Source organism: Macaca thibetana, chromosome 6 (assembly GCF_024542745.1).
Source record: "Macaca thibetana thibetana isolate TM-01 chromosome 6, ASM2454274v1, whole genome shotgun sequence".
Lineage (NCBI taxonomy): Eukaryota > Metazoa > Chordata > Mammalia > Primates > Cercopithecidae > Macaca > Macaca thibetana.
The window spans coordinates 18,028,351-18,054,243 of NC_065583.1; the positions used below are offsets into that span (position 1 = coordinate 18,028,351).

General features: G+C 38.1%; 1 protein-coding gene and 1 pseudogene across 2 annotated transcripts in view; both read left to right on the forward strand.

The window, feature by feature from the left end:
- Nucleotides 1-25,893, forward strand: part of NUDCD2 (NudC domain containing 2) — a 991,190-nt gene that overhangs the window by 725,836 nt on the left and 239,461 nt on the right. The window lies entirely within an intron of this gene.
- LOC126956085 (tropomyosin beta chain-like) lies at nt 3,770-4,837 on the forward strand (annotated as a pseudogene). The gene has a single exon (XR_007726243.1). The product of XR_007726243.1 is annotated as a tropomyosin beta chain-like (transcript).

The following is a 25,893-nucleotide window of genomic DNA, read 5'->3' on the forward strand; positions in this document are numbered from 1 at the left end:
CTAGACGGAATCAGGCATGCATTTGCCTCAGGGCCTTTGCACTTGCTGTTCCTAACTTCCCTAGACATTCACATTGGCTTGCTGTCTGGCCCCCTTCTCATCTATCCTTACAAGTGGCCAACTCAGGAAGAACTTCCCAAGCTTATCTTTTTCCTCTGTAAAATTGCAGGCCTCACTTCCACCCTGATTGTCCTCTTATCCCTTCTCTGCAATCTTTTTTTTGAGTACTTATCACCATGAGACATTACTTGTTTATACATTTACTTTATCCCCCCGTTATTTGAATATACTCTACAAGCGGGCAATCATTTTTGCCAGTTTCTTTTTGTTGTTGTTCACCGCTATTTCTCCACACCCTAGACCAGTGTGTGACATATAACAAACACTGAATAAATATTTGTTTTGTTTTGTTTTGTTTTGTTTTGGTTTTTATGCCATTGTACTGGTCCTTGAAATCCCAAGTGCCAGAATTATTGCATTAATCATCTGTGCGAAAGAACCTCACAGCACCATCAAGTAAAGATACTGGAGGCCAGGAGTGGTGGCTCACGCCTGTAATCCCAGCACTTTGGGAGGCCGAGGCGGGCAGATCACGAGGTCAGGAGATCGAGACCATCCTGGCTAACACGGCGAAACTCCATCTCTATGAAAAATACAAAGAATTAGCCAGGTGTGGTGGTGGGGGGCTGCAGTCCCAGCTACTCGGGAGGCTGAGGCAGAAGAATGGCATGAACTCAGGAGGTGGAACTTGCAGTAAGCCGAGATGGTGCCACTACACTCCAGCCTGGGCAACAGAGCAAGACCCTGTCTCGGGAAAAAAAAAAAAAAAAAATACCAGAAATGTGGTCGACCCACTCTCAGACACCTGAATATAAAACTTCTGGGCATGAAGATATTAAAGAGTAAAATTGGAATCTGGTTTTTTCCCATAGTTATTAATATTGAATACTGCCCCTCCAGTCATAAAATGCAAGGCTGGCTTTTACTCGTGGATCAGGCTAGAGGGGAAGAAATCAAACCAAGCTGCACATTTCATACTCTGGCACCATCCCTTGGATATAAGAGACAGTTTTGTTGAACAGCTAAAACAATGTTTTTAATGTGTAAATTCCAAAAGAAAATTAAAACTGGCAGCTACTTGATGTTTAGGAAAGAAAAAAACCTCCTGTTCAGCAATCATTAAGATCTAGAGCTGTGGTAATTCCCTCTAATAAAATAATTTATGATTTTCTTGGAGTTGAAAAAAGGATGGTGCACCTGAGCCTCCAATTTATAAAAAATGCATTTCAGGCTCTCTTTTTTTTAACTGCATCTTTATTTCAGTTTTACAGTTCCTCTGTCAAAGTAAATAATAATAGAAAGTCCTTTGCAAGAAGGCAAAGGCCACAGAAGGAGGAAAGACAGATACGCTAAATTGAAAAGAGAAAGGGGTGAACTTCTGGAATCATCTTGGAGAGCTCTCCAGTGCGACACAGTGGCCTTCCCTGACCACCCAACCTGAAGGGTTCCCCCAGCATCTCCCAATCATTCCATTTTAATTGTTGACAGATAACTCGCCTGTTTCTTCCTATGCAAATTTGCTGAATGAATAAATGCATTTAATATTTGAAGTTTTTTTCTCTTGTACTATACATACCCAAGTAGGAGGTATGATTTCAACTCCTGCCAATTAATGAATTAATCTGAACAGCTAAGAAGGTTTGAGAGAAACACATGTTTTTGTAAGGTCTAAGTTCTCCACCTAAAAATTAGTGCCATATAAAAGAGAGTCCTTTTAAGTATAAGCTCATCCCTGCTGCCCTCCCCAGCTCCCAGCACAATAAATGAAATGTACATTTCTGTTGGCTCCTATTTGCTGGTGACATTTAGTTTTAATTCAAACCAGTCTTCATAAATTCTGGTACTCTGCACAACATCTTAAATGGCTCTATTCTTTATTCACAATCATCCCTCTCGCTCCCAGAATTGTAGTAAATAGATCTTCTAAAGGGGAAATAAAACTATTTCAACAACAGGCCTATTTCAGCAGTTTTTCAAAAGGTATTTTTTTCATTCCCTTGGTGAGAGTTTTCGTTTTATGCTTGGAAAGTTGTGTTATATATACATGTATTTTAGTCCAAATGGATGTGGCGTTTTTGTGGTTGTTATTGTTGATTTCAGCTTTTCTATTTTCCACTTCAGTATGTTTGCAAAAGCAAAACTTCATATTTCTCTTATTCCTCCATTTGTGAGTCTCCGTTATTGAACCCATGTTGTCTTTTAAAGAAAGAATACTCAAGATACTCTGATTTATATTTTCCCCAAAGGAAAAAAATCAAACTTATAGATCAGAATATTTATAGCACATAATAATCTCAAATAAGCTTTCATTTTTCTACACAACTTTTTAGGAGTGACTTACATGCATAAAACCCTTTTCTAACTTTTTCTTCTTATACACTGTAAAAATCAACCCGGAGTCCTCAGAATTATAATCTAGCCAGAGACAATTCCATGCTATCTCTACAACACCAGGAGGGATTACTATAAGTGGGGGTGAAGGGAATACTTCAGGAGCAGGGTTCTTTTTCTCCTATAATCAACAGCTTCAGTACCACCAATCCCTCTCTCTAGCCCAAAGCCCCACAGTAACTCTAAGCCTTCAGAGTATTAAAACTTAGGGTTTAAACTGATCCTAAGGAAATAGTCAGAACTGTACACAAAATGTGTATACAAAAAGGTTTATCACATTATTCTATTATACTAGCAAAAATATATACAAACATGTACCCATATTAAAGGAAAAATAAAAAAGACTGGAATGAATGAAATAAAACCATTTAACACGATGATGAATCTGAATGGAGGAATTAGCAATTTTCCTTGTTTTCTTCTTTTTACTTTGTATTTCTAACTTTGTGCAATCACATTGTATCACATTAAAAATCAATTTTAAAATATTTAAGAAAAAATTTTAACAACGCAAAACAGTCATCTAATTAAAACTATTTTCTTTTTAAAACGTTGTGTCTGATCAGATTAGAAAGAATAAGGTGTCAGCCTGAGAGATATTGAGAGTTCCCGTATCATGTGGTGAAAAACACATCCCCAAAAGGCCAACTACCAACAAGTCTGTGGATTAAAAAAAAAAAAAAAGGAGGAGGAAAAAGAGGAAGAATGCTTCTCCAAGGCTGGAGAACTTACCTTTTTATAACCTTCACCCATTGTTTTGTTTTGTTTGTTTTTCCTTTCTTCTTAGAAGTCTATGGAGTATGTGTGATTTCTGACCGATTACGTTAATGGTCAGCATGATGAATGACTATTTTTAAAGCCAAATCTTTCTACAGATGAGCATCAACTCAAAGTTTTTTACAAGCATTAAAACAATCTCGGTCCCAGGCCCGGCGCAGTGGCTCACTCATGCCTGTAACCTCAACATTTTCGAAGGCAGAGGCAGGCGGATCACAAAGTCAGGAGATCGAGACCATCCTGGCCAACACGGTGAAATCCCGTCTCTACTAAAAATCCAAAAATTAGCCAGGAGTGGTGGCGGGCACCTATAGTCCCAGATACTCCAGAGTCTGAGGCAGGAGAATCGCTTGAACCCGGGAGGCGGAGGTTGCAGTGAGCCGAGATCGCGCCACTGCACTCCAGCCTGGGTGACAGAGCGAGACTCCGTCTCAAAAAAATAAATAAATAAAAAATAAAAAAATAAAATAAATCTCAGTCCAGATCGGATAAAAATAAATCTCGCCTGCCACCCGTGCGCCGAGTCCACGCAGCCAGCCCGATGCACCCAGTCCTCACCGCCTGCCCGCCGGCCAGGGACGCCATCAGGAAGATGCAGATGCTAAAGCTGGACAAGAAGAACGCCATCGACCACCCGGAGCGGGCCGAAGCCAACAAGCAGCCAGCCGAGGACCACTGCAAGCAGCTGGAGGGGCAGCGGAAAAAGCTGAAGAGGACAGAGGCGAAAAGTATTCTCAATCCATGAAGTAGGCCCAGGAGAAACTGGAGCGGGCTGAGAAGGCCACCGACGCTGAGGCGGATATGACCTCCCTTAACCACCACATTCAACAGGAAGAGGAGGAGCCGGACCGGGCCCAGGAGCGCTGTCTACAGCCCTGCAAAAGCTAGAGGAGACCGAGGAGAAGGCAGCCGATGAGAGTGAGAGAGGAATGAAGGTCATAAAAACCCGGCCATGAAAGGCAAGGAGCAGATGGAGTCGGAGGAGGTGCAGCTGAAGGAGGCCAAGCTCATCGCCTAGGATTCAGACGGCAAATACAAGGAAGTGGCCGGGAAACCGCTGATCCTGGAGGGAGACCTGGAGCGCTCAGAAGAGAGAGCTGAGGTGGCCGAGAGCCGAGCCAGACAGTTGGAGGAGAAACTTGAAACCATGGACCAGACCCTCAAGTCCCTGATGGCCTCAGAGGAGGAGTCTTCCACCAAAGAAGATAAATATGAAGAGGAGATGAAACTGCTGGAGGAGAAGCTGAAGGAGGCTGAGACCAGAGCAGAGTTTGTCAAAAGGTCTGTGGCAAAGTTGGAGAAAACCACCGATGACCTAGAAGAGACGTTGGCCAGTGCCAAGGAGGAGAACGTGGAGATTCATCAGATCTTGGACCAGACCCTGCTGGAACTCAGCAACCTGTGAGGGCCGGTGTCCTGCCCGCAGCCAAGCTATAGTTGCGGCCCCAACCGAATAAAACTGTCAAAACTGACGTTACCAGCCAAACAACAACTCACCTCATGCTCTTTTTCCCTTATGTTTACTTATTCTTTACTAAAAACATGGATCAATTCTACTACCTAACACATTAACTGGGTTCAGTTTTGTTTCTTTTCAATCCTTATCCACAGACATGTCTATCTGATGTAGTTGTAAAGATGTTAAAAGATTTTGCATTTTACTCTCTATTTAATTTTATAGATGAGACTCTTATTTTAAACAATTGTGTTTTAATTCAAAGAAAAAAGTAATTCTATGAGGTTTTGACTAGAGATAGCTTTCCACCAAAATATACACCCTAAAAGCAAATACGGCTATAAAAATTAATTACACCAAATTGCTTGAGCAAGGTAAACAGCAAACCCAGGGCCAAGTGTTAAAACTTGAGAGAGTCAATTATCAAGCTATCTAGTAAAAGCCTCCAAAAAATCGATAATCCTCCAGCCTGACTTTTATGATGACATTAGAAATAGCATTTAACTTTTTTATATAAAGAACAATCTCATGGAAAGCTGGTCTATGCTAATCTTTTAAACCTATTACCAACATTTTATGCATCATAATCCTAGCTAAACCAGAATACATACATATATATGTGTGTATATATATATATTTAGGTTCGCGCAACAACAGCACTTTCTAAAAGGGTCCCTGCCAGGCAATAACACCATTCGTTTACTAAATATTGCCTGGGGACCCAGCCATGCATGACTCATTAACACAGATGGAAGTTTCACATTATATCCCAGGTCCGTGGAACAAATGGAGTGACCCCGTTATTACTTCTTCTCCTTTCATATCTATTTAATGTGGTTTGTAAAGAGAATTTGATCTGCTCTGCTTTACTCCACTGCCAGATGCCATTAGATTCATGTTTTTAGTTTGTTTCTCCTTTGAACCCAAGTATCATTTATCCTCATGAGTATACAGGTAGAGAAAAAATCCCACCTTAAGCCATTATCTTAAAAATAGTTCGTGAACAACCTCCTGTTATTTCTTAATAATTTTTTGGTGAAATTGCAAGTAAAGAAAATTGGATACTCAGAAAAGTTGTTACATAGCCTATAAATTTGTACCCTGATAATACCAAACGTTGCATATTCTCACAAAACAGAGGACAGTTATTTTATAACAGAGTAGTCTATCAATTTTCTTTTTCTAGTGTTACTATTTTCTAGTATTACTATTACTCATTCAAATAATAAAGTCAACTTAAGGCTATGTAAACAATTGAGTAAGAGACACTTGTTTCTAAACCTCTTACAACATGATGAAATAAATTACAGCCTATCCAACCAAGAGATTATATCAAAGCCGTTGACTATGATGACATAGGTCTCTATTTATTGTCCAGGATGGATACTTACAACATATGACCAATTAAAAAATAAACAACAGGTCAATATGATATGTAATCCAATTTTGTGCCTCTCTGTGTGTGTTAGAATGCAGCACCAAGGAACAAAGAATACACACCAAAGCTTATCAGTGGTTAGCTATAGGTGGGAAGACTGCAAGTGACACATTACCTTCTTTTCACCTGTTCATGTTTTCTGCAACCACCAAGATAAGTCCTGCTAAAAAACTTGGGGAAAATGTTATAAAGAGAGAGGGAGAATGATTGAAAACTTCAGAGACAGGTAAGCCAGCTTATCCTTCGCTTTGATATTAGACATGTAAGTGCTACTTTACATAAATGATAAATTCATTGATTTGGGTTAAGAGTCAAGAATCTAACAATCATTTTGCAACTACCAGGATACAGACAGTTAAACCTTAGAAAACCAGAGTGTCTTTGCCATTCTTTGTCCTGTGGTGCAGACTAGTTCAATTTCCTTACCCACATGTCCTCCATTAATTGCCTTTTCAATGGATTACTAATAAGTTTTTGATGTTAAGCAAACATCAATGCTCCTATTAAAGTGAGACCAAACACTGTGACTATTTGTTTAATAACACAGTCTGAATGAAGGACGAAGTTCAATTAGCACTGGAGCTGATACAGGCTTCATTAGGAAGGAGAGGCAATTAACAAGTGGAAGGCTGCAGGAGGCACCGATGTGCACATCATGCAGCAAGCGGAAAAGGACAAGCAGCACAGAGTTTCTTTGAAAAAACTGTAACCTGAAGACTTCAGACAGAAAGAAGGATCATTAGCACAAAATTAAGCACCCTAATAGGGTGATCCTTATCCAACTAGCTCCAGAAGAAATATGAGGCCAAATCACATAATCTAACTAAACTGCAGGGTGTCAGGACAATTGGAAGGAACAGGAATTATCTAGCAGGTAGAACTTCACTTAGCACAAGGTTTGGTTCACAGACACTGTTCCATGGATGCTACTAAGCACTATTTTTGGAGTCAGAGGACCCACCTGTACCATTAACTAGCTGTGTGAGCTTGAATGAGTCAACCAACCTCTACAGTAGTCTGTTTCCTTTTTTGTAGAAAATTAGGGGAATAAACAAATAAGCTCTCCTAGTTCCAAAGGTCCATAATTTTTTTACTCTAATTACTCATTCTTATCCTAGTTATCCAGGAAATCATGGAAATCATAAATCGCTTTGTCATCAACAGTAATCATATGATTTTCTCAAATGGAATGTGGTAAGGGTGAACAAAAATGCCATGATATTTTAAAGATACATATGGACAAAAGTTTTATTTCATGACTAAAACTCCAGGATTTCTCTGACTTGTTCTAATTTCAATATACATCCTCTATATTTTAAACCAATATGATAAGACAGATTTCTTTTTTAAATCTTTTCTTTACAATACTGAGTGTTTACAACATGGTGCCAGATATTTGGAAAGCAGTAAGTGTGGCTGAAGTATGAAGAGGGGATTCTTTCATCTATTAAATTGTTTAATGACAACTCAGTCACACCCCAAGGTCACTCTTGAAATCACAGCCTTGCAAAGTGGCCCACGAGAATCAGACCAGCTGCCTAGTGTCTCCATTTCTTCCAGAGCTCCCAGGAGAGAGAGAAAGCCAGCCAGCCTTCCACAGTAGAAACAGCAGACAGGAACCCAGAAGCATTTTGAAGAGGAGCATGAGAATACTAAAATAAAATAGGCAAGGATATAAGACGGAGGACTGGAATAACGAAGGATTTGAAATAAGTAAGCAGTTTCACTTCTAGAAATTTATTCTCCAGAAATATTTATTCAGTTGGGTAAAGATATATTCATTCACTAAACACTCATTCAACAAATAAGATGTGATCGCATTTGAACAGAGACCTAAAAGAGAAATGAAGAAGTCAGTCAAGCAAATATGGGGGAAGAATGGGTCAAAGGATTGTAGGCAGTGGGAACAAATTCAAATACCTTAAGGAGAAATTGTGCTTATTATATTTAAGAAATAGCAGATATTTTAATGTGACTGGTGTAATGTCAATACACGGAAATGCAGTAGAAGTCAAGGTTGGAAAAGTAGTAGGATGCTGGCTCAGGGAGGGTCTTAAACATCATGGCATGTACTTTGACTGTTAGTGACTTAGATGGAGAGTCTTTGAGTAGAGCAATTTTTATCTGATTGAGTTTTTAAAAGATCACTCTTGGCTGCTATTGGCAAGTAGAAAAACAAGTTACAAGGTAATGACAATAGTTCAGATAAGAAGTAATGGATTTGATGATAGTGAGAAGAGGTGATTAGAAATGACCAAAATGACCAATGTCTCTGCATATATTTAAAAATAGAATCAATGGGATATGCTGATGGATTTTATGTGGATATTAGAGAAAAAGAGGCATCAAGAGCAATATCAAGATTAAGCCTGAACTGGAGAAAAATGGAATTGACATTCACAGAGATGATAAAGTCTAGGATATTCATTTCCATAGTTTCCTATATTCCCATGAATATAATCTAAATGGCCATGAATAGTGGAATGACTACAGAAATGATGCTACATCCATACTATGGAACCAATAAAATTAAGGCAGAATCACACATCTTTTCATAGAAAGACATGCATGACATATAAATGAATCAGTCATGACTTACAGAAGAATATGTTTACTGTGATGTCATTAATATATATTTTATATCTATGTCTACATAATTAGAAATAATATTCAACAAACTTTTTTAAAAAATTAAGACAGAATCTCTCTATGTTGCCCAGACTGGTTTCAAACTCCTGAGCTCAAGTGATCTTCCTGAGCCTCCTGAGTAGCTGGGACTGTAGGTGCATACCATCACCCCTGGCTAAACACAAACTTTTAATAATAGTCATCTCTATGGAAATTGGTAGGGGGAAGAGGGACCTTCATTCTCAACTTGTATTTTACCATTGTTTGAGGTTTTAAAAATTTAGGAATTTTACTGTTGCTTTTTAACATTTAGCATGTGCTATTTTTGTAATTTAAAAGTTGTTTCATTACTAAATAAACATAAACAAGACTGCCTAGCCAGTGGAGGGGTATAGCATTGTGGTTAGGCCTGAGATTTTGAAGTCAGACTCTAAATTCAAATACTGGCTCTCCTGCTTATTGGCTATATGACCTAGAGAAAATTGCTTTACTTCTTTGTGCCTCAATTATTCTTGTTTTAAATGGGATAACAGTAGTGTCTATCTGAGAAAGTGGTTGTGAGAATTAAACAGGATGATCATAAGGTTCTTAAAACAGTGACTGGTCCATAGAATACACTAAACAGGAATTTATGAATAATACTCTATCATGAAATAAACCAACATAGAAGTTATAGAGTGATTTATTTTTATAGAATGAAAAAATATGTGTGTGTGTTTAGGGAGTGTGTGCAAAGTCGGTGGGCTGAGATAGGAGAAAGATGGTAATTGAGGAAGCAAAATTTAATAGCTTCAAAGATCAATAGAATGAGATAATGTTGAATTTTAAAAAAAAAAAGGAATCCCCATGATAAAAGATATGCATATTCCAGTTCAAAATATCAGACTGATTACTTTTTAAAGGGACTTGATCTTTTTTGAAATGTTACTGCCATGATTGGGGCTAATCTTTTAATACTCTTTACTATATATGCTAGAACAGACAGTGGCCCAGAATATGAGTCCTCCATTTTCTCAACAAGAAGATTCCCAAAATGTTTTTTAGCCAACTTCAGTATATTAACTTCGACTTAGAGACAAAAAGTTAAATATTTGCCTCTAAGGTTTATTTTTTGTACATTTCTATATGCGAGTGTATTTAAAATCACATATGGTATGAAGTACATGAATTTAGACATAGTTCAGATATATTATTCTTTACTACCCTCATGATACTTGGAATAACTTACTTGGAGTTCTTCACATGCATCTTCATCATCATGTCATTATCATCTCTGGATGCATATTTTGAGATGTCGAACAGTCTTCTAGCACTCATTATATTCTCTTCCATCTAAGTTACTTGAAATTGTGCGTGATGCAACTGGTAGCAATATTACCTCCTGCCCCAAGTATTCATCAGCATTACATTGGGGCATGTACTCTTCTCTTCATCCTATAGAAGTAGATACCTAACCTCCACAACCCAAACACACAGAATTTTCCTCTTTAAAGACTCTTTATAGATTGTGTTCACAGTGACATGCAATACTTGATGTCATAAGGTGAAATCTCCAGGAACATTTACTAATTATTTCTTAATTTGGGGGGCTTCTTTTCTGAACCTATCATGGCAGATGATCCCTTTAGGTATGGAAAACTTGCATTCACTGAGGTCATTAGGGTTTATGTGCTTTTATGTGTTTATGTGCTTTTATGTGCTATTTTACAGCACATCTCTTATGAGAGATTCCATAATAACTTTTTAGTAAAAGCCACCCCATGTTCTGGATGATGACATTTTGGGGAAAAGACAGTTCTTCTTATGTTGAGGCACCAATCAGGCAGTATGCTAAGCCTCTTATCATATAATGTCTTTTATAACCATCAGAAAATTCATGTGAGGTAGTTAATATTATTGTTGCAATTGTCCATATGTGAAAACTGAGGCAGTTAAGTAACTCACCCAGGATCACAGTGCTAAAGAGTAAAGTAGGACTTGAAAGTCCAAAATCTTAGGCTCTCCGCCATTACTTTTTATAGTACTACCAGTAAAGCTATTGGCAAAACATCCCACTTTGAAGAAAGGGTGAGAAAAAAAAGAAAGAAGGATCCAGGAAAAAGCATGCATCTCTTCATCATAAAATATTAAGAATTCAACAGGAGAGGGAAATGTGGTCCAAGCTGGAGGGTTTTTTTAAAAATCAACATAATTATAAACCTTCATGGACCAAGGAAAGAGCAATCTTTCAGACACAAAGAGGCACAGCTGTTTCAAGAATTTTTCTATAGATGACATTACAGAACCACGGGGAGTTAAGTTGAGTAAGATTTTTCTAAAAATGCAACTTGTTAGGGCCTGGAAGTTTTACTTAAGAAAACATTAGAACATAGCCTTTCTGGTTTCTTAAAACAAAAAGTAAAGTGTTGGCTAAGGAAAGTGTGATTTTTCCTATGACTAGAATTTCTACATAACAACAGTCTCTGACATCATTGGGTAGAAGTCATTTTGGACAGTCGGCTGTGTGAAAAGAAAAGAAGGAGCGAAAGTCAACAATCAAGTCAAGAAAATATGATTCAGCTCCCTCGTAAGCTTAATCAATTATGTTTAATCAACTATGTTTTGTGGAACATGCTGGATTATTCAATATATGTATCTTGAGAACAAAATAATGTCTTTTCAGCAACTTAGATGGAGCTGGAGGCCATTATACTAAGTGAAGTAACTCAAGAATGGAAAACCAAAAACCATGTATTCTCACCTATAAGTTAGAACTAAGCTATGAGTATGCAAAAGCATAGAGTGGTAAAATGGACTTTAGAGACTCAGAGGGCTGAAGGAAGGAGGAGGGTAGAGATTTAAAAAAAAAAAAAAACTACACATTAGGTACAATATACACTACTTGGGTGATGGGTGCCCTAAAATCTCAGAATTACTACATCCATGTAGTAATTCATCCATGTAACAAAAAAAAACACTGTACCCCAAAACTATTGAAATAAAATTTTTTAATGTACACTGAGTATTCCTTATGTGATTAGAACCTTGTTAAACATTTCAGGTTTGTAAAAAACAGTCTCTGTCCTCAATCTATTTAAAATTTAAGACTAGTTATCTTTGGATGCTGTTTATGTTGATTTTTATTTTTCCTTTTGGACAACATTTTCCCACTATATCAACACAAATTCATATGAGGAATAGATGAAATGATACACTGGTTTTTTAATGAAAATTAGTTATTATTTCATTAATATGATTATTTTAAGTGTTGTCTGTTTTTATGGAACCTTTACAATACAATTGTGTTTGGAAAACAATACACTACCTACTCAATATTAAATGGTCCTTATTCAGCTAATTTATTGGTACCAAAAGGCAATATGTAATTGAGTGCCAAAAGAATATCAAACAGAGTCACCAATGTAGAGGAGAGATCACTTCTGCCTAGACTGGTCAGGCATACATTGACAGAAGCTTCAAGTTTCCAGGAATGAATGGGAAGCAGGAGAGAGCACAGACAACCAGTGTCAAAGGCCCGCAAAAAAGTAAGTTCAAATCATAGAACTTGGATTAGGTACAACCAAGGGTGGTGAGTAAACAGTCAAGAGGATGGAGAGCATTCCTTGACCCAAATCCAAGGTCGCCAAAACCTTTCCCTTTTAAGTTTTCTCCGTTCTGATGTTTGAACATCCACTTCTTAGGCAAAAAGAAAGGCCATCCTCTCTCTTCCTATGGCTCATGATCTGGCTATTTTTACTCCATTCCTTTTCACCTGCAAGTCTTCTAAGAGTTGGAAAGTCCATCTACCCTTCCTAAGTATGGGAGTAATAGGTAACCACATCTAGCCAAAAAGCAATGAAGATGTTTCTCTGTTCCAGGTGCTATAGCGAAAAGAGCATGAGATGAGATGCTCTCATGGAGTGGATGGGAAATCGGACCTAAGTCCCAGTCCTGTTTTGCTTACATTACTTATATTTCAGAGTCACAGTCTTTCCATCTGTAAAACAGAGTGGTTATAATATGGTTGGTAAAAAATTAATTTAGAAAAAAGTAAAGCCTATAGGGTGTTTAACATCACTGGCATATACTTGGAACCCAAATAAGAAAAAAAAAAAATGGTTAGGAAAATGAAGACAAAGAAGTAAAGGAGGAAGGGAATGAACTAAAGTAAAGGCAGAAATTCATTGGAAACTTTTTTTCTTGACAGCCTTTATTTGTTGAGGGTCAAAAACAAATGATTCATAAGGAAACCAAAGGAGAAAAAATGTGTTTGCAAAGCTGAACTACCCTAAATTTCAGTCTATCTAAATATTTTCAGCGATAGATCTCTGCAGTATATCATAACTTGAAATTTTGAAAATTTTTGTGTAATCACTTACACAGAATCAGTAATACTCATACTAATTTAATTTCACCATTATCTTTTAGTGCAAGTATGTTCCCTTATACTTAATGATATGGAAGTACTGGTATGTCCCTTGAATTTTTTAATATGGGTTAAAACTGCCTCAAAAAGTAAACTTTTCATCATACATATACTGTATCAGCCAATATATACAAAGAAAACTGGCGTAGTCATTCATCCATTTACTTTTTTTATTCATTCATTCATTTGTTCATACAACCAATATTTATTGAACAATGTCTGGGTCAGGAACTGTCTTCGCTCTCACGGCTGTAACAATGAGCAAAAGAGATGCAGGCCTTGCCCCTCCTTGGGCTTGTAGTCCAGTGGAATCACACATCACTCAGTGAGGGTACACAAGGAACCATTCACCCAACACCTGGCACACTAGACTGCATGAGGCACATTATTGCATCCTCATTTAACCCCACAGCAGCCAAGTGAAGTAGGACTCCTATTATTCCCCCAAATTTACAAGCGAGAACCACAAAACTCAGAGCTTAAATAACTTATCTAATATAAGCATATGGTCAGCCCTAGCGAAAACAATTAAGGTAACTGTGATGTAGCTGATCCAAGATACTATCTTACTTTCCTCTTACCACACACAGCCCCTGAATGGCCTTTATCTGTTCTCCTTAAATTCTGCTGTATGAAGGATTATCCATTCAGCCAAATTGGTGTTCATTAAAATTTTATTCCAATGAGGAACATTCCCCTAAAGTTCAGTCATTCTCAAACGAGAGCAGCATTAGAATAGTCTGGATGGTTTTATTACAACACAGCTTGCTGGGCTCCACACCAACATTTTATCAGTAGGTCTGGGGTGGGGTCTCAGAATGTACATTTCTAACAAGTTCCCCAGGGATTCTGACATTACTAGCTCAGGAACCACATTTTGAGAATCACTGCTCTAAACTGTTAAAAATAAAAGAAGAAATTGGACTTCTAACCCATCTAATATTAAGAATTCAAAGTCAACCATAACAAAAATCTACAAAACTCTTCCTGTAACCCATTTAAAGTATGGGCACAGCGATAGCCAGAGCACATGAGAGAAGTTTGCTTCCTTAAACCATTTTACAGGTGAAACAAATGAGATTCAAAAACTTATGTGGTTCTTGGTTATAGAACCAGGCTGGGCACAGTGGCTCACTCCTGTAATCCCAGCATTTTGGAAGGCCAAGGTAGGTGGATCACCAGAGGTCAGGAGTTTGAGACCAGCCTGGCCAACATGGTGAAACCCCATCTGGACTAAAAATACAAAAATAAAAAATAAAAAATAAACCAAAAGGCCTGATATGGTGGAGGGCACCTGTATTCCCAGCTGCTTGGGAGGCTGAGGCAGGAGAATGGCTTAAACCCGGGAGGTGGAGGTTCAAGTGAGCCAAGATTGTACCACTGCACTCCAGACTGGGCAACAGAGTGAGACTCCATCTCAAAAAACAAAACAAAACAAAAACAAAAACAAAAACAAAAAAACAGTGACAAGGCTGAAGCCTGGAGTCAAATGTATATAGACCAAGTATACTCCTAACTCCTACGCCAGAACTTCCCATGTAGAGAGCAGTGAATAAATTACACATGTCAGATATTGCTCCCTTGAGTGCCCCTGAGGGGAAGAGAGTGGGAGACTTGGGATGATCTGGACCCCATGAAAAGCATCTTCCAGACTAAGTCCAATTACTCTTGGGCTTCTCTTCTGCTTTCCTCCAGGCCTATGGTTTGAAATATATGGGTTTGATCTAGAATAGGGCCCCCAGGAATCTGCACTTCCGCTATGTACATTGAATTCTGAGAAGAATTAGATAGTTGTTACTGCCTCAGGGAAATACTAACCATGTTCAAAACAATCCTCACTATTGTTACTCCTTAAAATCTTCTCACTAGGCACTAAGTGTCTGGGTCAACATCAAAGCCCGGCAGGGAGTAAATTGCTCCATTGCTCACTTTTCCAAATGGTCAATATGCCCTGCAAATCAGACTGGTATTAGGTTAGTGGATCTTTAATCTCCTAGATGATCTGAACTAGAAAGATGGCCCAGGCACAAGCCAATACTGAATTAATTTCCCTCAAAATTTGCCTTCCATAAATCCAGCCATCCCTGATTTTCAATACACGCAACCTAGCTTCATCCAGAGCATCAACCTCCCCTGAAACAGTTCTATTACTCACTGAATCTGAATCTGCTCAGGCCTTAAATATATACACAAAGATGAACAGAACGAGGAAAAGGGCAGATTGATTCGTACGTGTTAGAGGTTAAGAAAATTTGTCTACCCACCTCAGGTATTCATTGACCAGACACCTACCACACATGCTTGTGCTGTGCTAGAACCTAAAATCCCAAAGGAGCACAAAATCATGGTCTCCACCCTCGTGGAGCTTACAGTCCAGCAAAAGAGTCTACTGATCAGCAAAGGTGGGAGGAACGATCTCTGCCTTGTTTGTGTACGTATGAATACAGAAAACAACTTTTAAAAAGCTGGAAAAAAATGACACTGAAGTAATAAAATCCATGTATTTAGCATCTCCACTTTAGAAAGGAGGTACTGTGTACTTGGCCTAAACACTATACTGAATCAAATGCCCAACTTTTCCTCTCTAGATGGGATTCGGGACAGCAAAATGATCAAATCACACCCTGTTTTGCCCAAAAATCTCTCCCCTACAAAAAAATAAAAATAAAAAAAAATTTAAAAACTATGATATCTAACTACCCCCCTCCATGACTCATCCCCTCCTTTCAGTGATGCTATTTTTCCTGATCCTTTTATAAAAACAGCTACCCCTTGGAAGATTTATTTCTTAAGCCAGGAGTTCTCAGACTTAGGTAAGAGTTAAGAATTTCTTAGAGCACTTTTGAAAGTGTAGATTCCTGAGTCTTTCCCTTAAAATTCTGAGTCAGTTGTCTACAATAAGATTTAGAAAATTTCATTTTAACGGCCGGGCGCGGTGGCTCAAGCCTGTAATCCCAGCACTTTGGGAGGCCGAGGCGGGTGGATCACGAGGTCAGGAGATCGAGACCATCCTGGCTAACATGGTGAAACCCCGTCTCTACTAAAAATACAAAAAACTAGCCGGGCGTGGTGGCGGGCGCCTGTAGTCCCAGCTACTCGGAGGCTGAAGCAGGAGAATGGCGTGAACCTGGGAGGCGGAGCTTGCAGTGAGCCGAGATCGCGCCACTGCACTCCAGCCTAGGTGACACAGCGCGAGACTCCGTCTCAAAAAAAAAAAAAAAAAAAAAAAAAAGAAAATTTCATTTTAACAAGCACTTTGTGTGTTCCACTCTTCTGATGCCAGACACCAAGCTTCACACACCGTGTTTCCCTGATTATTCAAAATGGGAAAATTAAATCATTTCCCTAAACTTACACAGCAAGAAAATGGCAGAGTCAGGGTCCTCCCAGAGCTTGCTGACCCCCAAACCCAAGGACAGCCCACGGTTCGTAAGTGGAATGCCAGAGGCAACTGAACTCAAAACCAAGGTTTAAGGGGAAATTAAAAAGAAGGTTTACATTCAGAGAAGGGAAAGGTGAGCAACAAAATCAGAAGGGGCTCAGAAACAGATTTTGCCAGCGTCTCAATTTTGCCCAGGGCCAGTTCCACTCATGCTAAGGCCAGCAGAAGCGTATCAGCATAAATAAGGTAAAGCAGTTTCTATAAATGTGTCAGAAAAAAACTTGATTTTACATGCAATTAATTGCAAAGACATTTCTTAAAGGCAGTCTCCTCTTGCCTTTCCAAATTAACGAGTCAGAAAAGCACAGCTCTCACTAGCATCTTTAAAAGTGGGCAAACCCCGCTCCTGGGCTCCCATTAATACAGAACACAAGGACCTTCAGCTAAATACTGAAATGTCCTCCATTTTAGAAAGTCATCTTGATGCTGGAAAAAAAGGAAAAAAAAGGTACAAATTTCTTCCTCGAATCCCTTTTGGTCCCAGAAGAAAAAGGGAGGTAGAAAACAAGATGAAGCCTGTAATCCCAGCACTTTGGGAGGCCGAGACGGGTGGATCACAAGGTCAGGAGATCGAGACCATCCTGGCTAACATGGTGAAACCCTGTCTCTACTAAAAAAAAAAAAAATACAAAAAAAAAAAAAAATACAAAAAAAAAAAACCTAGCCGGGCGCGGTGGCCGGCGCCTGTAGTCCCAGCTACTTGGGCGGCTGAGGCAGGAGAATGGCGTAAACCCAGGAGGCAGAGCTTGCAGTGAGCCGAGATCCGGTCACTGCACTCCAGCCTGGGCGACAGAGCGAGACTCCACCTCAAAAAAAAAAAAAAAAAAAAAAACAAGCTGAAGATGAAGTCTCATTTTGGGTGATGTGTTTTGCAACCTGGGGATAGTTAACTCATTTGATAGATGGTTCTTTCTGTGAAGAAAAATGTCATTTTTGCTAATGAATAAAAAGCTATGCAAGTAAAGAGGATGAGGATAGGAAAAAAACCTGAACTATCACATGCAGGGAAGCATATTTAGCAACAACATTTTCAAGTTCTTGCTGACTGTTTTTACTCTAGGGGTAAGTGTGTGTGTGAAGCATATATTGGAGAGGAAATAACATTGAAATAATTTTCTTTTTATAACATCCAGTCTATGAATAGATGAGGTCTGGTGTGCTCCAGCTACCCCTAAATTAAACTCCAAATTAAAGGCCGGGGTGGCTACCTGGAGGTCTGCATTCTGCAGAGCCTTGCCTTTTAAATGAACCAACAAGGGCCCACCTGTGTGTGTTACATGTCCCTTGGATAATTAATGCTGGTAGTAACACCTAAGTGTTAGCACACAAAGCACCTGGAATGCGACTTGCTGTACACATTCTAATCACATCAGCCACCGAACTCTACAAATGACCTTCTTCAAAACAATGACTGTCTTTGAAACCACAGAAGCCAGCCTAGAAGGAAGCTGTATCCCAGGGTTTCGTTGTAGCTGAGCAGTTTCTAAAGCTAGAGTGGCACCAAGTGGTCAGGAATGGAAATAAGCTGCCGGTTTGTATTCGCATCCTCTGGCCAGCCCCAGCTCTGCCCCTAGGCAGCCAGAGAATACAGTCCATCTCCTGCGAGCAGGGCACCAAAACTGCTGGGGAGAAAACAGTGTCCCAGACGCCCCTTGGACCTTAAATGTGATTCTGAAATGCACACAAGTCCTAAATCTTTCTACATTTTAAGAAGGCCTGTATGTTAACAAATATGAGAGAGAAAGAGAGAGGCTGCAATGAAGACCAACCTATTCTACATCATTGTTTATAACATTGACATCGACTTTTCTATTTTTAGCAGTCTGTCTGTGTCACTGTGTCCCACAAAAGATGGTGAGAAATATTGTCTCCATATTACAGGTTACAGAGGAGGGTGGAATGATAAGGATGGCAGGGAGATGCCAGTCAGCTAACAGGATGAGGGCTCTGGCTTTGCATAGTCTCTTGTTTAACTGCTAAACCAACATCTCTTTCTGTCTGTTACCTTTTCATGTCCCCAACCGTTTTGTTTCTGTCTCACACAGCCTCTCCCTAGACCAGTGTCACTACTACATATTCTGATTTTTTCATAGTTTTCTTGCTTTTTTCTTCCTGTTTTTCCCCTTAATGGCTTAGACTCAAATAACTTGGGTGGCTTCAAAGACCACGTTCAGAAAGGGTTTCTTCCTCCTGTGGCTTCGTATAATTATAGACATACCATTTTCCCACAATGCTGCACCATCGTTAATCACTTCAAATACAGAGAAAGCCAGGCAAGCTTTTCTGTGAACAGAGAGCTCAGGGTCCCATTTCAATTTGTGATTATATCAATAATCTCCAGACTGTCTTCTGTGAACTAACCCATTATTTCTAGAGAAATTAGAAGGAAACGGCTAAAATCATATAGGCGTACCCTTGCTGACACAGGGAATATGTGTTTGTATGATATAAAATTCCAGATGACATTTGTCAGCTGCTTTGTCCTGCATTTCTAAGTGGCAAAAAGGCAATTTTGTCTTCTCTGTCAGGACATTCATGTAGAGAATTGTGAGAACCTCTATCATTAAAGGCACAAATTATCTATGGATCTCTCCCACACATAGCAGAGGCCAGTATGAATTTAAACTGCTTATAGATCAGAAGAAAAACAACAACAAATTAATTCTGATGTACTTTTTCAAAATACTGTAGTGTAATTTTCATGCTGCAGCCCCTATACCCTGACACCACTGGCAAATCTTGTAGCAATTTCACAGATAATCTTCGGGCAGATTGGAAAGATTAGAGGCAGCAAAATTTCTAAAGAATAATTTCATAGGAAAAAAAAGAGCTTAACATAAATATTATCATTTGTACTGATTATTTCTCATGAATACATCCTTAACCAAGGGATCTTCAAGCATAAAATAAACATGACACTCAATCTCCAAAGAGGAAGACTTTTATTTTTCAAATGGGGATAATAAATAAGGAGGGATAACATATACTCCCATGGTCAAATAGTAGAGCCACAGGACTGCAGGAGGCAATACTGAGATACAATTTGCTTTTAAAGAAAATGTTTTCATTTGCTAAAAAAAAGTTTGAGTACTTGCTATACACCAGGTATTAATGCAATTCTCCAGGCAGGAAACAAGACCTCTCTGCCCTCATGGAGGTTATATTCCAGCAGGAGAACTGGAGAAATTTTACTGTGTGAAACCAATATACTAATATAATATTATGTGAGGTAAGGATAAATGTTATGAAAGAAAATAAATCAATTAAAGAAGTACATTCTGATGAGAGGTACAGCTGTGGATAGGGTGGACTGGGGGAGACCTCTCCAAATAGATCATGAATAAAAACTAAAAACATAAATCTCCAGTGTCTGGTACATCATCATCCAAAAACTGGGAACATTTTTTTTTTTTACTTTTATTTTAAGCTCAGGGATACATGTACAGGTTTGTCACATAGACAAACTTGTGTCATGGGGTTTGTGGTACAGATTATTTCATCACTCAAGCATTAAGCCTAGTATCCGTTTGTTATTTTTCCTGATCCTCTCCCTCCTCTCACTCTACCCTTTGATAGGCCCAGTGTTTGCATTGTTCCCCTCTATGTGTCTATGTGTTCTCATCATTTAGCTCCCACTTATATATGAGAATATGCGGTATTTGGTTTTCTGTTCCTGTATTAGTTTGCTAAGGATAACAGCCTCCAGCTCCATCCATGTCCCAGCAAAGGACATTATCTCATTCTTTTTTATGGTGTGTGTGTGTGCATATATATATATGGTATATATATGTGTGTATATATATAAATATATATACTTATATATAGACATACATACACACACACACACACCATAAATCACATTTTCTTTTTTTCTTTTTTTTCTTTTTTTGAGACGGAGTCTTAGGCTCTGTCGTCCAGGCTGGAGTGCAGTGGCACGATCTTAGCTCACTGCAAGCTCTACCTCCTGGGTCCATGCCATTCTCCTGCCTCAGCCTCCCATGTAGCTGGGACTACAGGCACCCGCCAACACGCCCAGCTAATTTTTTGTATTTTTAGTAGTGACGGGGTTTCACCGTTTTAACCAGGATGGTCTCGATCTCCTGACCTCGTGATCCGCCCACCTCGGCTTCCCAAAGTGCTGGGATTACAGGTGTGAGCCACCGTGCCCAGCCCCCACATTTTCTTTATCCAGTCTATCACTGATGGGCATTTAGACTGATTCCATGTCTTTGCAATTGTTAATAGTGCTGCAGTAAACATATGCGTGCATGTTTCTTTATAACAGAATGATTTATATTCCTTTGGGTATATACCCAGTAATGGGATTGCTGGGTCGAATGGCATTTCTGTCTTGAGGTCTTTGAGGAATTGCCACACTGCCTTTCACAATGGTTGAACTAATTTACACTCCCACCAACAGTGTAAAAAGCATTTCTTTCCCTCTACAACCTTGCTAGCATCTGTTGTTTTTTTGACTTTTTAATAATAACCATTCTGACTGATGGGAGATGGTATCTCATTGTGGTTTTGATTTGCATTTCTCTAATGATCAATGATGTTGAGCTTTTCTTCATATAACCGTTGGCTGCATGTAGTCTTCTTTAGAAAAGTGTTCGTTCATGTGGGAGCACTTTAAGTTATAGGACATTTTGTTTTGTCTTGTTTTCAGCTATTTATTTATCGTTGTGGATATATTACTAATTTAGTTACTCAATTTATGACAATATTTCTTTAAATACTCAGGATTATACCTTTCAAAGATCAATTGCCTTTTAGAAGCATCTTGGGCTTTGGAGAAAACAGCTCTATTCATTTATTCAGCCAACCATCTATTTTTGGAACAAATAGTTATAAAGTCTCTTGTTTCTGCAAGGTGCTAAGTGCCCTCTGTACTGGGAATATTGAGGTGAACAAGACATTGATATTCCTTAAAGTTTACCACAAGAAAAAAACTTTGAAAGCCCATTGGATTCATTCAACCATTCCACAAATATTTATTAAGCACCTATTAGGTGTGGAAACACTGTACTAGACACTGGGGGATATCATAGTGAACAAAATAAACAAAATCTCTGCTCACTTAATCCCTCACACTCTAGTGTCCCAAGTGAGCATCAATTTAAAAGAATAATGCATGTACAGCAACTAATCTGAGGTTGTCCTTACAACATAGAAAAGTCAAGTGTCATAAAAATATGAAGGAAAGAATAATTCCAACTTGGATAATGAGATTAGAGGTGAATGTTAAAAAACATAGAATTTCAAGGTACCATCTAGGAAAGACACCTGAAAGGTTTGAGAGCATTGGAAGTCCGTTATTAGATGTCTATTTTAAGATTTAACTCTAGTAGCAGCCAATAGAAAGTGTCAAAGGGAATAAAGAGTGGGGCCACCCAACAGCTGTGGATGCCTTTGATTCAATTTGGGGGAGAAGGAGATTAATCAATCATCAGGGGTATCAGGTGCCTGTTCCTCAACTTCCTAGGATCTAGGTGCTTATCCAGTGGCTTCTGCTTTGGCAAGGGAAAAGAATGAGAGTCACTATAAACAGGTCACCCTTGACATTTCACAGTGGTTGAAATTAACTGCCATGGGATAATAGCATCGAGACTTAAGCTTATAACAAATGTTACTTTCAAATCAGTTATGCAAATACAGCTTTAAGAAGGCTAATATATGTAGATTTATGACTACTTCCTTAAAGGTAATGATTTTTTTAAATCTGCACTAAATTCTGGGAGGAATTTATAATCTAAAATAAAAATAGGAGAAAAGCAAACAAGGGACCTCTAAAGCTTTTTATAAACAAAGTAATGCAGTTTGTTCTACTAGAAATAATAATATAAACTCACTCACTTCTTTTCTCACATAGCACATTTTACTGAGCTTTCGCATATATCAGAAGGCAAAGGCAGCCAGCAATCTGGAGCACTGGCACATAGTAGATTTCATCTCATTTTGCATATATAGGGCCTCATACTGTGGAATTAACAACTTTTAGATTGTTCTAGTGCAACCATTGAGCTATTGCATTTGGATATGATGTATATTTTTTAATTTAAATAAAATGCATTTAATATTGATTTTTTCATCCATATTTAGTATGCCATCCAAACTACTGATGATTTTTTTTAAAGCCCTTCTAGAGCTTCTATGATTTTATGTGATGTTTCATTTATGCTTAGTACAAATTTACCCCTCTAGAATTTCACAGCTTTCTCAAGTCCAATCAATAATTATTGGTAGTTTATAATATAAAAAGTTATCCTGCAGATACTAAGCAAGCACTTTACATGGTGTGCTTTTTGAGATTCAATAAAGATACAGAATTAATTTATTAGATATGTGGTTACTGAATTAGCAAAGCATTGGTATACAACCAAAATAACAAATTTTATAAGGAGACATAATGAACTTCTTGTTAATAAACATATTAAGCATAATCAAAGGTGAATGTGTTCAAGAGAGCCTTTCTCTGGTAGTAAAACTCTGAGTGGCAACTCCCTGGAAATACTTTAAGGACCTACTGCGGTGGAAAGAACTTTTCAAAACAACTCCTCAATGACATGGGGAAATAAACTTAAGAATTTATTAGGAATTTTTTTAAATGTTCGTAATTGATGTTTACGAAATTTTACGTAATCTCATCCAGATTACAGATGAGAAAACTAGCAGACAGATATATGAACACAGCCACCATGTCTTGTAGGTCATTAGTAAGTTTTGTTTGCTTGAGGTGGTGATACAACAGCTGAGAGAGGAAAGATAAATGACTTAACAGTTCTGTTGGAACCATCTCTATTTTTTTTCACCAGAGATTTAAAAACAAATCAGGTTTTCAATTTAGTAACATATAAGAAATAGTGCACACACTCTTATGCATAACTACAGCTTCGTTCTGAGTTTTATGTGAGCTCGAGTGAAAATGTATATTAAAATGCAGAAAAGTAGCATCACGTAGTAAAGAGAAGCAACAACCACTTACTTTAAAATGAATCCCACAAAAAATTTATAATTATCGGAGAGATCTTTCCCTGTTATCTTCAAAGACTGTCAGTGAAAGTTTATTTTCATCATTTTTAAGCAGAAAATCCTTAATCATTATCAAAAGAATTTAAATTTGAGGTACCCATCTGTTGCATTTTTTAGAGGCTCCACACACCCCTTGTAGAGAGAAAACTTGGTTTTGAACTTCCGTGATTAAACATTAGTCTCCTTTGTACAATCTGCTTATACTGTTGTTAGACAGCAAGTATTTTAATGCCAACCTTCAGTCAAGAGCCTCTTGTCCTACAAGACAGTCATTATTCAAGAAAAAATATCATCTACATTTAAAAAATGAAAGGAGTGAATCTATGCTCACACAAGTGTTTTATGTTGTATTTTTTTAATCTCCAATTCAGAGGCTTTGCAATCACCAGAATTGTGAACTTTTTTCCTCTCTGAAATAATAAAGAGACCACTTAATTATCATCTCATGGTCATTTTGCTTGCTACGTGCAGTTTGCAAAATCCAATGACAACTCTAATGAAAAGAATTTCTTCATGGCCACAACCCTTTTATACCTGAACTATAGCTTTCAGAAGATGATTATATGGTTGCTGCAAGAAGGTCACCACACAAGGCCAAAGTCACAATCCAAATGCCTGAATTCCTCCCAAGCACCTAACTAACGCATTGCAGAATGAATGGCTTCGAAGGATGGCGTGGCTTATAAAAGAGAACATTTTTAAACATCTATCAATATTTTGAAAAGACTATTTTAGATAAACAAAACTGTTCAATGAGGTTAAAATAATACACTGACTTTATACAATGTTAACCAGCTTTGTAGTTTGAATTAAGAATAATAGTAAAAGGAGATGAAGCTAATATTTTACAGTAATTTTCACCAAAGTAAATGAAATAATGGTTAGATAGGAGAACCTAGGAAGAATGCAGAATTCTGCTCATCAATTTGCTATAAACGACAGCATATGTTGTATTTTATTTTGAATTCTCTGATAAATGAATGTTTATCCTGGGATCAATGGCTCTGGGTGAATGGCAGATTGCAGCAGCAATTGCTTTCTTACCAAGAGAATTATCTTAAATCAGATCTCCTTTGTTTGATGAAACCTAAATTGCAGGGGGAATATTTAAACATCTAAGGAGAAAATCCATGGATAAGCTAACACATGGCTCCAAGATGCATTTAGCAGAACTAATTGTCTCTATTATTCTTTTATTCTAGAAGCTACGGATAGAATGTACAAGTCAAATAGCAAAATACTCTATCATTATATCTTCCCTGATACAGAAAAGTAGGCCACTCAAATTGTATATTTACTTCAAGTGATATGGGAGGGCTAGGGCAAATGAGACAATTGTGTCTATGGTGAGTCCAGCTAAATAACTGGATTAAGAATAAAAACTCGTTCCCTGTGCTGTTATTTTTCTGTGAGACTAAGCAAACCATGGAAGCTACCTCTACTGTATATTGCCTGTGTGACTTAGCATACCCTGGGACCAAGAAGGTTCTCAATTCTGTAAGTGACCACATCTTCACAGCCCTGATGAAATTGGTGGAAAAAATAATCACAGCTAAGAACCCTGTCCCTCAGGGAAGACATTCATATGTTTGAATCCTACGTCTGCCCTGCTCACTAGATGTATAATTTCAGGTCAAGTATCAAACCTTCCTTTTATTTGTTTAGATAAATTTGATTGTGTCTATTTGTGGTTTATAAGATGGTATTATGGGATACTTATAGATAGTAAAATGGTTACAGTGGTGAAGCAGATTAACATATCTGCCATCTCCCACAGTTCCTTTTTGTGTGTATGACAAGAGTGGCTGAAATCTACTTATTTAACAAAAATCCCTAGGACAATACAATTTTATGAGCTTTAGTCCTCATATTGTATATTAGATCTCTACATTTATTCATCCTACATATCTGCTATTTTGTATCCTTTGACATCTATCTCCTTTCTAAAGCCCCTTTTCCTAATTGGTTACCTAGGGAATGATAAATAAATAAATATATATATGTATATATATATAAAACCAAAAAGTTGTCTCGCCATCATATTCTTTTGTCTTACACTTCTCAACTCACTCCTGCACAAGTTTGTTGCCTCCCCACCCCCACTGAAACATCCCTTCCCGAGTTAATTCTCATCACTCAGCCCAAAGGCTGTTTCCATGGACCCCATTGTTCTAGCATGATGCTGCTACAGCATCTAAGATGTTGGCCATTCCTCAATTCTTGAAACATCTCCTTCCTCTCTACACAGAGAGAAAAGCAGACAC